This window comes from Ranitomeya imitator, chromosome 10, assembly GCF_032444005.1.
Source record: "Ranitomeya imitator isolate aRanImi1 chromosome 10, aRanImi1.pri, whole genome shotgun sequence".
NCBI lineage: Eukaryota > Metazoa > Chordata > Amphibia > Anura > Dendrobatidae > Ranitomeya > Ranitomeya imitator.
The window spans coordinates 111,398,014-111,411,152 of NC_091291.1; positions in this window are offsets into that span (position 1 = coordinate 111,398,014).

Consider the following 13,139-nt stretch of genomic DNA (forward strand, 5'->3'; position numbering starts at 1 on the left):
GAGATTCGGCACCCGCGGCACTGATTTTCGAGATTCGGCACCCGCAGCGGTGATTTTCGAGGTTTGACACCCACGGCAGTGATTTTCGAGATTCGGCACCCGAGTTACTGATTTTCGAGATTCGGCACCCGCGGCGGTGATTTTTGAGAATCAGCACCCGCGGCGGTGATTATCGAGATTCGGCACCCGCGGTGGTGATTTTCGAGAATCGGCACTGGCGGAGGTGATTTTCGAGATTCGGCACCCGCGGGGCTGATTTTCGAGATTCGGCACCCGTGGCGGTGATTTTCGAGATTCGGCACCCGCGGTGGTGATTTTTGAGAATCGGCACTGGCGGAGGTGATTTTCGAGATTCGGCACCCGCGGTGGTTATTTTCAAAATTCGGCACTCGCGGTGGTGATTTTTGAGATTCGGCACCCCTGGCGGGGATTTTCGAGATTCGGCACCCGCGGCGCTGATTTTCGAGATTCGGCACCCGTGGCGGTGATTTTCCAGATTTGGCACCCGCGGGGCTGATGTTCGAGATTCGGCACCCGCGGTGGTGATTTTTGAGAATCGACACTGGCGGAGGTGATTTTCGAGATTCGGCACCTGCGGCGGGGATTTTCGAGATTCGGCACCCGCGGGGCTGATTTTCAAGATTCGGCATCCGCGGGGCTGATTTTTGAGATTCGGCACCCGCGGTGGTGATTTTTGAGATTCGCCACCCGCGGCACTGATTTTCGAGATTCGGCACCCTCGGGGCTGATTTTCGAGATTCGGCACCCGCGGGGCTAAATTTTCGAGGCTCGGCACCCGCGGCGGTGATTTTCGAGATTCGGCACACACTGTTCTGATTTTCGAGATTCGGCACCCGCGGCGGTGATTTTCGAGGTTCGGCACCCGCGGCAGTGATTTTCGAGATTCGGCACCCGCGTCACTGATTTTCAAGATTCGGCACCCGCGGCGGTGATTTTTGAGAATCAGCACCCGCGGCGGTGATTTTCGAGATTCGGCACCCGCGGCACTGATTTTCGAGATTCGGCACCCGCGGCGGTGATTTTTGAGAATCGGCACTGGCGGAGGTGATTTTCGAGATTCGGCACCCGCGGTGGTTATTTTCGAAATTCGGCACTCGCGGTGGTGATTTTTGAGATTCGGCACCCGCGGCGGGGATTTTCGAGATTCGGCACCCTCGGGGCTGATTTTCGAGATTCGGCACCCGCGGCGCTGATTTTCGAGATTCGGCACCCGTGGCGGTGATTTTCCAGATTTGGCACCCGCGGGGCTGATTTTCGAGGTTTGACACCCTCGGCAGTGATTTTCGAGATTCGGCACCCGAGTCACTGATTTTCGAGATTCGGCACCCGCGGCGGTGATTTTTGAGAATCAGCACCCTCGGCAGTGATTTTCGAGATTCGGCACCCGAGTCACTGATTTTCGAGATTCGGCACCCGCGGCGGTGATTTTTGAGAATCAGCACCCGCGGCGGTGATTTTCGAGATTCAGCACCCGCGGTGGTGATTTTGGAGAATCGGCACTGGCGGAGGTGATTTTCGAGATTCGGCACCCGCGGCGGTGATTTTCGAGATTCGGCACCCGTGGCGGTGATTTTCGAGATTTGGCACCCGCGGTGGTGTTTTTTGAGAATCGGCACTGGCGGAGGTGATTTTCGAGATTCGGCACCCGCGGTGGTTATTTTCGAAATTCGGCACTCGCGGTGGTGATTTTTGAGATTCGGCACCCGCGGCGGGGATTTTCGAGATTCGGCACCCTCGGGGCTGATTTTCGAGATTCGGCACCCGCGGCGCTGATTTTCGAGATTCGGCACCCGCGGCGGTGATTTTCGAGGTTTGACACCCTCGGCAGTGATTTTCGAGATTCGGCACCCGAGTCACTGATTTTCGAGATTCGGCACCCGCGGCGGTGATTTTTGAGAATCAGCACCCGCGGCGGTGATTTTCGAGATTCAGCACCCGCGGTGGTGATTTTGGAGAATCGGCACTGGCGGAGGTGATTTTCGAGATTCGGCACCCGCGGTGGTGATTTTCGAGATTCGGCACCCGTGGCGGTGATTTTCGAGATTTGGCACCCGCGGTGGTGATTTTTGAGAATCGGCACTGGCGGAGGTGATTTTCGAGATTCGGCACCCGCGGTGGTTATTTTCGAAATTCGGCACTCGCGGTGGTGATTTTTGAGATTCGGCACCCGCGGCGGGGATTTTCGAGATTCGGCACCCTCGGGGCTGATTTTCGAGATTCGGCACCCGCGGCGCTGATTTTCGAGATTCGGCACCCGTGGCGGTGATTTTCCAGATTTGGCACCCGCGGGGCTGATTTTCGAGATTCGGCACCCGCGGTGGTGATTTTTGAGAATCGACACTGGCGGAGGTGATTTTCAAGATTCGGCACCCGCGGCGGGGATTTTCGAGATTCGGCACCCGCGGGGCTGATTTTCGAGATTCGGCACTCGCGGGGCTGATTTTCGAGATTCGGCACTCGCGGGGCTGATTTTTGAGATTCGGCACCCGCGGCGGGGATTTTCGAGATTCGGCACCCGCGGTGGTGATTTTCGAGATTCGCCACCCGCGGCACTGATTTTCGAGATTCGGCACCCTCGGGGCTGATTTTCGAGATTCGGCACCCGCGGGGCTGATTTTCGAGATTCGGCACCCGCGGGGCTGAATTTTCGAGGCTCGGCACCCGCAGCAGTGATTTTCGAGATTCGGCACCCGCGTCACTGATTTTCAAGATTCGGCACCCGCGGCGGTGATTTTTGAGAATCAGCACTGGCGGAGGTGATTTTTGAGATTCGGCACCCGCGGCGGTGATTTTCGAGACTCGGCACCCGCGGGGCTGATTTTCGAGATTCGGCACTGTTGGAGGTGATTTTAGTGATTCGGCACCTGCGGCGGTGATTTTCGAGATTCGGCACCCGCGGGAATGATTTTCGAGATTCGGCACCCTCGGGGCTGATTTTCGAGATTCGGCACCCGTGGGGCTGATTTTCGAGGCTCGGCACCCGCGGCGGTGATTTTCGAGATTCGGCACCCGCGGCACTGATTTTTGAGATTCGGCACCCGCGGCGGTGCTTTTCAAGATTCGGCACCCGCGGTGGTGATTTTCGAGATTCGGCACCCGCGGCACTGATTTTCGAGATTCGGCACCCGCGGCGGTGATTTTCGAGGTTCGGCACCCGCGGCAGTGATTTTCTAGATTCGGCACCCGCGTCACTGATTTTCGAGATTCGGCACCCACGGCGGGGATTTTTGAGAATCAGCACCCGCGGCTGTGATTTTCGAGATTCGGCACCCGCGGTGGTAATTTTTGAGAATCGGCACTGGCGGAGTTGATTTTTGAGATTCGGCATTCGTGGCGGTGATTTTCGAGATTCGGCACCCGCGGGGCTGATTTTCGAGATTCGGCACCCGTGGCTGTGATTTTCGAGATTGGGAACATCGTTTCTGACAGAGGTTCCCAGTTTGTTTCGAGGTTTTGGCGAGCCTTTTGTGCTAGGATGGGCATTGATTTGTCTTTTTCCTCAGCTTTCCATCCTCAGACAAATGGCCAGACTGAGCGAACCAATCAGACCTTGGAAACATATCTGTGATGTTTTGTTTCTGCCGATCAGGATGATTGGGTGTCTTTTTTGCCTTTGGCTGAGTTCGCCCTTAATAATCGGGCCAGCTCGGCTACTTTGGTTTCGCCGTTTTTCTGCAATTCTGGTTTCCATCCTCGTTTCTCTTCAGGGCAGGTTGAGTCTTCTGACTGTCCTGGTGTGGATACTGTGGTGGATAGGTTGCAGCAGATTTGGACTCATGTGGTGGACAATTTGACATTGTCTCAGGAGAAGGCTCAACATTTCGCTAACCGCTGGCGCTGTGTGGGTCCCCGACTTCGTGTTGGGGATTTGGTTTGGTTGTCATCTCGTTATATTCCTATGAAAGTTTCCTCTCCTAAGTTTAAGCCTCGTTTCATTGGTCCGTATAGGATTTCTGAGGTTTTTAATCCTGTGTCTTTTCGTTTGACCCTTCCAGCTTCTTTTTCCATTCATAACGTATTCCATAGGTCATTGTTGCCGAGATACGTGGCACCTGTGGTTCCATCCGTTGATCCTCCTGCCCCGGTTTTGGTTGAGGGGGAGTTGGAGTATATAGTGGAGAAGATTTTGGATTCTCGTATTTCGAGACGGAAACTTCAGTACCTGGTTAAGTGGAAGGGTTATGGTCAGGAAGATAATTCCTGGGTCTTTGCCTCTGATGTTCATGCTGCCGATCTGGTTCGTGCATTTCATTTGGCCCATCCTGGTCGGCCTGGGGGCTCTGGTGAGGGTTCGGTGACCCCTCCTCAAGGGGGGGGTACTGTTGTGAATTCTGTGGTCAAGCTCCCTCCTGTGGTCATGAGTGGCACTTCGGCTGGTTCTGTCTATGCGCTTCCGCTGGTGGATGTGAGTGGGGCTGCGGCTTCTGAGTTTCCTTCCTCAGGTGACGAGGTTAAGTCGTTAGGTGCTGCTCTATTTAACTCCACCTAGTTCTTTGTTCCTGGCCTCCAGTCAATGTTCCAGTATTGGTCTGGCTCTCTCCTGGATCGTTCTTGTGGCCTGTCTGCCCTGCATAAGCTAAGTTCTGCTTGTGTTACTTTTGTTTGCTATATTTTCTGTCCAGCTTGCTATATTGGTTTTTCTTGCTTGCTGGAAGCTCTGAGACGCAGAGGGAGCACCTCCGTACCGTTAGTCGGTGCGGAGGGTCTTTTTGCCCCTCTGCGTGGTTGTTTGTAGGTTTTCGTGCTGACCGCAAAGCTATCTTTACTATCCTCGGTCTATTCAGTAAGTCGGGCCTCACTTTGCTAAATCTATTTCATCTCTGTGTTTGTATTTTCATCTTAACTCACAGTCATTATATGTGGGGGGCTGCCTTTTCCTTTGGGGAATTTCTCTGAGGCAAGGTAGGCTTATTTTTCTATCTTCAGGGCTAGTTAGTTTCTCAGGCTGTGCCGAGTTGCATAGTGAGCGTTAGGCGCAATCAATGGCTACCTCTAGTGTGGTATGATAGGATTAGGGATTGCGGACAGCAGAGTTCCCACGTCTCAGAGCTCGTCCTATGTTAGTAACTATCAGGTCACTTTGTGTGCTCTTAACCACTAGGTCCATTGTGGTTCTGAATCACCTGTTCATAACAGAGTCCGACCGGTCCGAAGGCAAATCCAGAGTCCTCCTATCCAGGTGGAAATCAGTAGCCTTCCTCTAGCGCCTGAGTGTTGTAGTCCCTCCCTGCTGAGCTTCTCAGTGAGGTCCTCACAACTATTGTAGATGTAATGTCTCTTTCTCTCTGTCCCCCTGATGGATAGGATAGGACAAACCCGTATGACTGATGGCCTGAGGCTTTTTACAGGGACTCTATCACGCCCCGGCCCCCACAAGTTGCCACCGTACCTCCTGGGTATAAGGTCGGGCAGGCAACGTAGAATTCATTCTCCTGCCAGTCTCTGAAGTAAAGCGTAGAGATCCTTACTCCCTTGGTATTCTGGCTACCGGCTTCTGCGCCTCAGAAAGGAGGCAGCCTTTTACAGGGCAGAACTCCTTCTGGTTTCCTCTCCTTCTGCTATGACTTCGTTTCTCACTCACTACAAGACAATTCCCTTCTGATGTCTCTTTCTTAGGATGCTGCCGCATGTGGGGCAGGCGCAGCTCCGTGGACCCCCGTCCTCTGCAGACCTCAGTCAGCATCTGGCTCCCTCTCACTCCAGCCAGCTTATGTCTGACTTCCTATCCAGACTACCAGTTTTACCTAATTGTGAGGAGTGCCCTAATAGATAGAGGCGGTGATTTTCGAGATTTTTCAGCCGCAGCTGTGATTTTCGAGATTCGGCAGCTGCAGGGCTGATTTTCAAGATTTTTCAGCCGCAGCGGTGATTTTTGAGATTCGGCAGCCGCGGGGCTGATTTTTGAGATTTTTCAGCCGCGGTGCTGATTTTCGAGATTTTTCAGCCGTGGCGGTGATTTTTGAGATTCGGCAGCCGCGGGGCTGATTTTCGAGATTTTTCAGCCGCGGTGGTGATTTTCAAGATTTTTCAGCCGCGGTGGTGATTTTCGAGATTTTTCAGCCGCTGCGGTGATATTCGAGATTTTTCAGCCGCGGGGCTGATTTTCGAGATTTGCCTGCAGCAGGACTGATTTTCAAGATTTTTCAGCCACGGCGGTGATTTTTGAGATTCGGCAGCCGCGGGGCTGTTTTTGAAGATTTTTCAGCCGCGGTGATGATTTTCGAGATTTTTCAGCCGTGGGGCTGATTTTCGAGATTTGGCTGCAGCAGGACTGATTTTCAAGATTTTTCAGCCGTGGCGGTGATTTTTGAGATTCGGCAGCCGCGGGGCTGATTTTTGAGATTTTTCAGCCGCGGTGGTGATTTTCGAGATTTTTCAGCCGCTGCGGTGATTTTCGAGATTTTTTCAGCCGCGGTGATGATTTGCGAGATTTTTCAGCCGTGGGGCTGATTTTCAAGATTTTTCAGCCGTGGCGGTGATTTTCAGGATTCGGCAACCGCGGTGGTTATTTTCGAAATTCGGAACTCGCGGTGGTGATTTTCGAGATTCGGCACCCGCGGCGGGGATTTTCGAGATTCGGCACCCTCGGGGCTGATTTTCGAGATTCGGCACCTGCGGCGCTGATTTTCGAGATTCGGCACCCGCGGGGCTGATTTTCGAGATTCGGCACCCTCGGCAGTGATTTTCGAGATTCGGCACCCGAGTCCCTGATTTTCGAGATTCGGCACCCGCGGCGGTGATTTTTGAGAATCAGCACCCGCGGCGGTGATTTTCGAGATTCAGCACCCGCGGTGGTGATTTTTGAGAATCGGCACTGGCGGAGGTGATTTTCGAGATTCGGCACCCGCGGCGGTGATTTTCGAGATTCGGCACCCGCGGGGCTGATTTTCGAGATTCGGCACCCGTGGCGGTGATTTTCGAGATTTGGCACCCGCGGTGGTGTTTTTTGAGAATCGGCACTGGCGGAGGTGATTTTCGAGATTCGGCACCCACGGTGGTTATTTTCGAAATTCGGTACTCGCGGTGGTGATTTTTGAGATTCGGCACCCGCGGCGGGGATTTTCGAGATTCGGCACCCTCGGGGCTGATTTTCGAGATTCGGCACCCGCGGCGCTGATTTTCGAGATTCGGCACCCGTGGCGGTGATTTTCCAGATTTGGCACCCACGGGGCTGATTTTCGAGATTCGGCACCCGCGGTGGTGATTTTTGAGAATCGACACTGGCGGAGGTGATTTTCAAGATTCGGCACCCGCGGCGGGGATTTTCGAGATTCGGCACCCGCGGGGCTGATTTTTGAGATTCGGCACTCGCGGGGCTGATTTTTGAGATTTGGCAACCGCGGCGGTGCTTTTCGAGATTCGGCACCCGCGGTGGTGATTTTCGAGATTCGCCACCCGCGGCACTGATTTTCGAAATTCGCCACCCTCGGGGCTGATTTTCGAGATTCGGCACCCGCGGGGCTGATTTTCGAGATTCGGCACCCGCGGTGCTGAATTTTCGAGGCTCGGCACCCGCAGCAGTGATTTTCGAGATTCGGCACCCGCGTCACTGATTTTCAAGATTCGGCACCCGCGGCGGTGATTTTTGAGAATCAGCACTGGCGGAGGTGATTTTTGAGACTCGGCACCCGCGGCGGTGATTTTCGAGACTCGGCACCCGCGGGGCTGATTTTCGAGATTCGGCACCCGCGGGGCTGATTTTCGAGATTCGGCACTGGTGGAGGTGATTTTAGAGATTCGGCACCTGCGGCGGTGATTTTCGAGATTCGGCACCCGCGGCACTGATTTTCGAGATTCGGCACCCGTGGGGCTGATTTTCGAGGCTCGGCACCCGCGGCGGTGATTTTTGAGATTCGGCACCCGCGGCACTGATTTTCGAGATTCGGCACCCGCGGCACTGATTTTCGAGATTCGGCACCCGCGGCACTGATTTTTGAGATTCGGCACCCGCGGCGGTGCTTTTCGAGATTCGGCTCCCGCGGTGGTGATTTTGGAGAATCGGCACTGGCGGAGGTGATTTTCGAGATTCGGCACCCGCGGCGGTGATTTTCGAGATTCGGCACCCGCGGTGGTTATTTTCGAAATTCGGCACTCGCGGTGGTGATTTTTGAGATTCGGCACCCGCGGCGGGGATTTTCGAGATTCGGCACCCTCGGGGCTGATTTTCGAGATTCGGCAACCGCGGCGCTGATTTTCGAGATTCGGCACCCGCGGGGCTGATTTTCGAGATTCGGCACCCGCGGTGGTGATTTTTGAGAATCGACACTGGCGGAGGTGATTTTCAAGATTCGGCACCCGCGGCGGGGATTTTCGAGATTCGCCACCCGCGGCACTGATTTTCGAGATTCGGCACCCTCGGGGCTGATTTTCGAGATTCGGCACCCGCGGGGCTGATTTTCGAGATTCGGCACCCGCGGGGCTGAATTTTTGAGGCTCGGCACCCGCAGCAGTGATTTTCGAGATTCGGCACCCGCGGCGGGGATTTTCGAGATTCGGCACCCGCGGGGCTGATTTTCGAGATTCGGCACTCGCGGGGCTGATTTTTGAGATTCGGCAACCGCGGCGGTGCTTTTCGAGATTCGGCACCCGCGGTGGTGATTTTCGAGATTCGCCACCCGCGGCACTGATTTTCGAGATTCGCCACCCTCGGGGCTGATTTTCGAGATTCGGCACCCGCGGGGCTGATTTTCGAGATTCGGCACCCGCGGTGCTGAATTTTCGAGGCTCGGCACCCGCAGCAGTGATTTTTGAGATTCGGCACCCGCGTCACTGATTTTCAAGATTCGGCACCCGCGGCGGTGATTTTTGAGAATCAGCACTGGCGGAGGTGATTTTTGAGACTCGGCACCCGCGGCGGTGATTTTCGAGACTCGGCACCCGCGGGGCTGATTTTCGAGATTCGGCACCCGCGGGGCTGATTTTCGAGATTCGGCACTGGTGGAGGTGATTTTCGAGATTCGGCACCTGCGGCGGTGATTTTCGAGATTCGGCACCCGCGGCACTGATTTTCGAGATTCGGCACCCGTGGGGCTGATTTTCGAGGCTCGGCACCCGCGGCGGTGATTTTTGAGATTCGGCACCCGCGGCACTGATTTTCGAGATTCGGCACCCGCGGCATTGATTTTCGAGATTCGGCACCCGCGGCACTGATTTTTGAGATTCGGCACCCGCGGCGGTGCTTTTCGAGATTCGGCTCCCGCGGTGGTGATTTTGGAGAATCGGCACTGGCGGAGGTGATTTTCGAGATTCGGCACCCGCGGCGGTGATTTTCGAGATTCGGCACCCGCGGGGCTGATTTTCGAGATTCGGCACCCGTGGCGGTGATTTTCGAGATTTGGCACCCGCGGTGGTGATTTTTGAGAATCGGCACTGGCGGAGGTGATTTTCGAGATTCGGCACCCGCGGTGGTTATTTTCGAAATTCGGCACTCGCGGTGGTGATTTTTGAGATTCGGCACCCGCGGCGGGGATTTTCGAGATTCGGCACCCTCGGGGCTGATTTTCGAGATTCGGCACCCGCGGCGCTGATTTTCGAGATTCGGCACCCGTGGCGGTGATTTTCCAGATTTGGCACCCGCGGGGCTGATTTTCGAGATTCGGCACCCGCGGTGGTGATTTTTGAGAATCGACACTGGCGGAGGTGATTTTCGAGATTCGGCACCCGCGGTGGTGATTTTCGAGATTCGCCACCCGCGGCACTGATTTTCGAGATTCGGCACCCTCGGGGCTGATTTTCGAGATTCGGCACCCGCGGGGCTGATTTTCGAGATTCGGCACCCGCGGGGCTGAATTTTCGAGGCTCGGCACCCGCAGCAGTGATTTTCGAGATTCGGCACCCGCGTCACTGATTTTCAAGATTCGGCACCCGCGGCGGTGATTTTTGAGAATCAGCACTGGCGGAGGTGATTTTTGAGATTCGGCACCCGCGGCGGTGATTTTCGAGACTCGGCACCCGCGGGGCTGATTTTCGAGATTCGGCACCCGCGGGGCTGATTTTCGAGATTCGGCACTGTTGGAGGTGATTTTAGAGATTCGACACCTGCGGCGGTGATTTTCGAGATTCGGCACCCGCGGCACTGATTTTCGAGATTCGGCACCCTCGGGGCTGATTTTCGAGATTCTGCACCCGTGGGGCTGATTTTCGAGGCTCGGCACCCGCGGCGGTGATTTTCGAGATTCGGCACCCGCGGCACTGATTTTTGAGATTCGGCACCCGCGGCGGTGCTTTTCGAGATTCGGCACCCGCGGCACTGATTTTTGAGATTCGGCACCCGCGGCGGTGATTTTCGAGGTTCGGCACCCGCGGCAGTGATTTTCGAGGTTCGGCACCCGCGGCAGTGATTTTCTAGATTCGGCACCCGCGTCACTGATTTTCGAGATTCGGCACCCGCGGTGGTAATTTTTGAGAATCGGCACTGGCGGAGTTGATTTTTGAGATTCGGCATTCGTGGCGGTGATTTTCGAGATTCGGCACCCGCGGGGCTGATTTTCGAGATTCGGCACCCGTGGCGGTGATTTTTGAGAATCGGCACTGGTGGATGTGATTTTCGAGACTCGGCACCCGCGGGGCTGATTTTCGAGATTCGGCACCCGCGGGGCTGATTTTCGAGATTCGGCACTGGTGGAGGTGATTTTCGAGATTCGGCACCTGTGGCGGTGATTTTCGAGATTCGGCACCCGCGGCACTGATTTTCGAGATTCGGCACCCGTGGGGCTGATTTTCGAGGCTCGGCACCCGCGGCGGTGATTTTTGAGATTCGGCACCCGCGGCACTGATTTTCGAGATTCGGCACCCGCGGCACTGATTTTCGAGATTCGGCACCCGCGGCACTGATTTTTGAGATTCGGCACTCGCGGCGGTGCTTTTCGAGATTCGGCTCCCGCGGTGGTGATTTTGGAGAATCGGCACTGGCGGAGGTGATTTTCGAGATTCGGCACCCGCGGCGGTGATTTTAGAGATTCGGCACCCGCGGGGCTGATTTTCGAGATTCGGCACCCGTGGCGGTGATTTTTGAGATTTGGCACCCGCGGTGGTGATTTTTGAGAATCGGCACTGGCGGAGGTGATTTTCGAGATTCGGCACCCGCGGTGGTTATTTTCGAAATTCGGCACTCGCGGTGGTGATTTTTGAGATTCGGCACCCGCGGCGGGGATTTTCGAGATTCGGCACCCTCGGGGCTGATTTTCGAGATTCGGCACCCGCGGCGCTGATTTTCGAGATTCGGCACCCGTGGCGGTGATTTTCCAGATTTGGCACCCGCGGGGCTGATTTTTGAGATTCGGCACCCGCGGTGGTGATTTTTGAGAATCGACACTGGCGGAGGTGATTTTCAAGATTCGGCACCCGCGGCGGGGATTTTCGAGATTCGGCACCCGCGGTGGTGATTTTCGAGATTCGCCACCCGCGGCACTGATTTTCGAGATTCGGCACCCTCGGGGCTGATTTTCGAGATTCGGCACCCGCGGGGCTGATTTTCGAGATTCGGCACCCGCGGGGCTGAATTTTCGAGGCTCGGCACCCGCAGCAGTGATTTTCGAGATTCGGCACCCGCGTCACTGATTTTCAAGATTCGGCACCCGCGGCGGTGATTTTTGAGAATCAGCACTGGCGGAGGTGATTTTTGAGATTCGGCACCCGCGGCGGTGATTTTCGAGACTCGGCACCCGCGGGGCTGATTTTCGAGATTCGGCACCCGCGGGGCTGATTTTCGAGATTCGGCACTGTTGGAGGTGATTTTAGAGATTCGACACCTGCGGCGGTGATTTTCGAGATTCGGCACCCGCGGCACTGATTTTCGAGATTCGGCACCCTCGGGGCTGATTTTCGAGATTCTGCACCCGTGGGGCTGATTTTCGAGGCTCGGCACCCGCGGCGGTGATTTTCGAGATTCGGCACCCGCGGCACTGATTTTTGAGATTCGGCACCCGCGGCGGTGCTTTTCGAGATTCGGCACCCGCGGTGGTGATTTTCGAGATTCGGCACCCGCGGCACTGATTTTCGAGATTCGGCACCCTCGGGGCTGATTTTCGAGATTCGGCACCTGCGGGGCTGATTTTCAAGGCTCGGCACCCGCGGCGGTGATTTTCGAGATTCGGCACCCGCGGCACTGATTTTTGACATTCGGCACCCGCGGCGGTGATTTTCGAGGTTCGGCACCCGCGGCAGTGATTTTCGAGGTTCGGCACCCGCGGCAGTGATTTTCTAGATTCGGCACCCGCGTCACTGATTTTCGAGATTCGGCACCCGCGGTGGTAATTTTTGAGAATCGGCACTGGCGGAGTTGATTTTTGAGATTCGGCATTCGTGGCGGTGATTTTCGAGATTCGGCACCCGCGGGGCTGATTTTCGAGATTCGGCACCCGTGGCGGTGATTTTCGAGATTCGGCACCCGCGGCGGTGATTTTTGAGAATCGGCACTGGTGGATGTGATTTTCGAGATTCGGCACCCGCGGCGGGGATTTTCGAGATTCGGCACCCTCGGGGCTGATTTTCGAGATTCGGCACCCGCGGCGCTGATTTTCGAGATTCGGCACCCGCGTTGGTGATTTTTGAGAATCGGCACTGGCGGAGGTGATTTTCGAGATTCGGCACCCGCGGTGGTTATTTTCGAGATTCGGCACTCGCCGTGGTGATTTTCGAGATTCGGCACCCGCTGCGGGGATTTTCGAGATTCGGCACCCTCGAGGCTGATTTTCGAGATTCGGCATCCGCGTTGGTGATTTTTGAGAATCGGCACTGGCGGTGGTGATTTTCGAGATTCGGCACCCGCGGCAGTGATTTTCGAGATTCAGCACCCGCGGGGCTGATTTTCGAGATTCGGCACCCGCGGGACTGATTTTAGAGATTCGGCACCCGCGGCGGTGCTTTTCGAGATTCGGCACCCGCGGTGGTGATTTTTGAGAATCGGCACTGGCGGAAGTGATTTTTGAGATTCGACACCCGCGGGGGTGATTTTCGAGATTCGGCACCCGCTGGGCTGATTTTCGAGATTCGGCACCCGTTGCGGTGATTTTCGAGATTTGGCACCCGCAGGGCTGATTTTCGAGATTTGGCACCCGCGGTGGTGATTTTCGAGATTAGGCACCCACGGCGGTGATTTTCAGGATTCGGCAACCGCG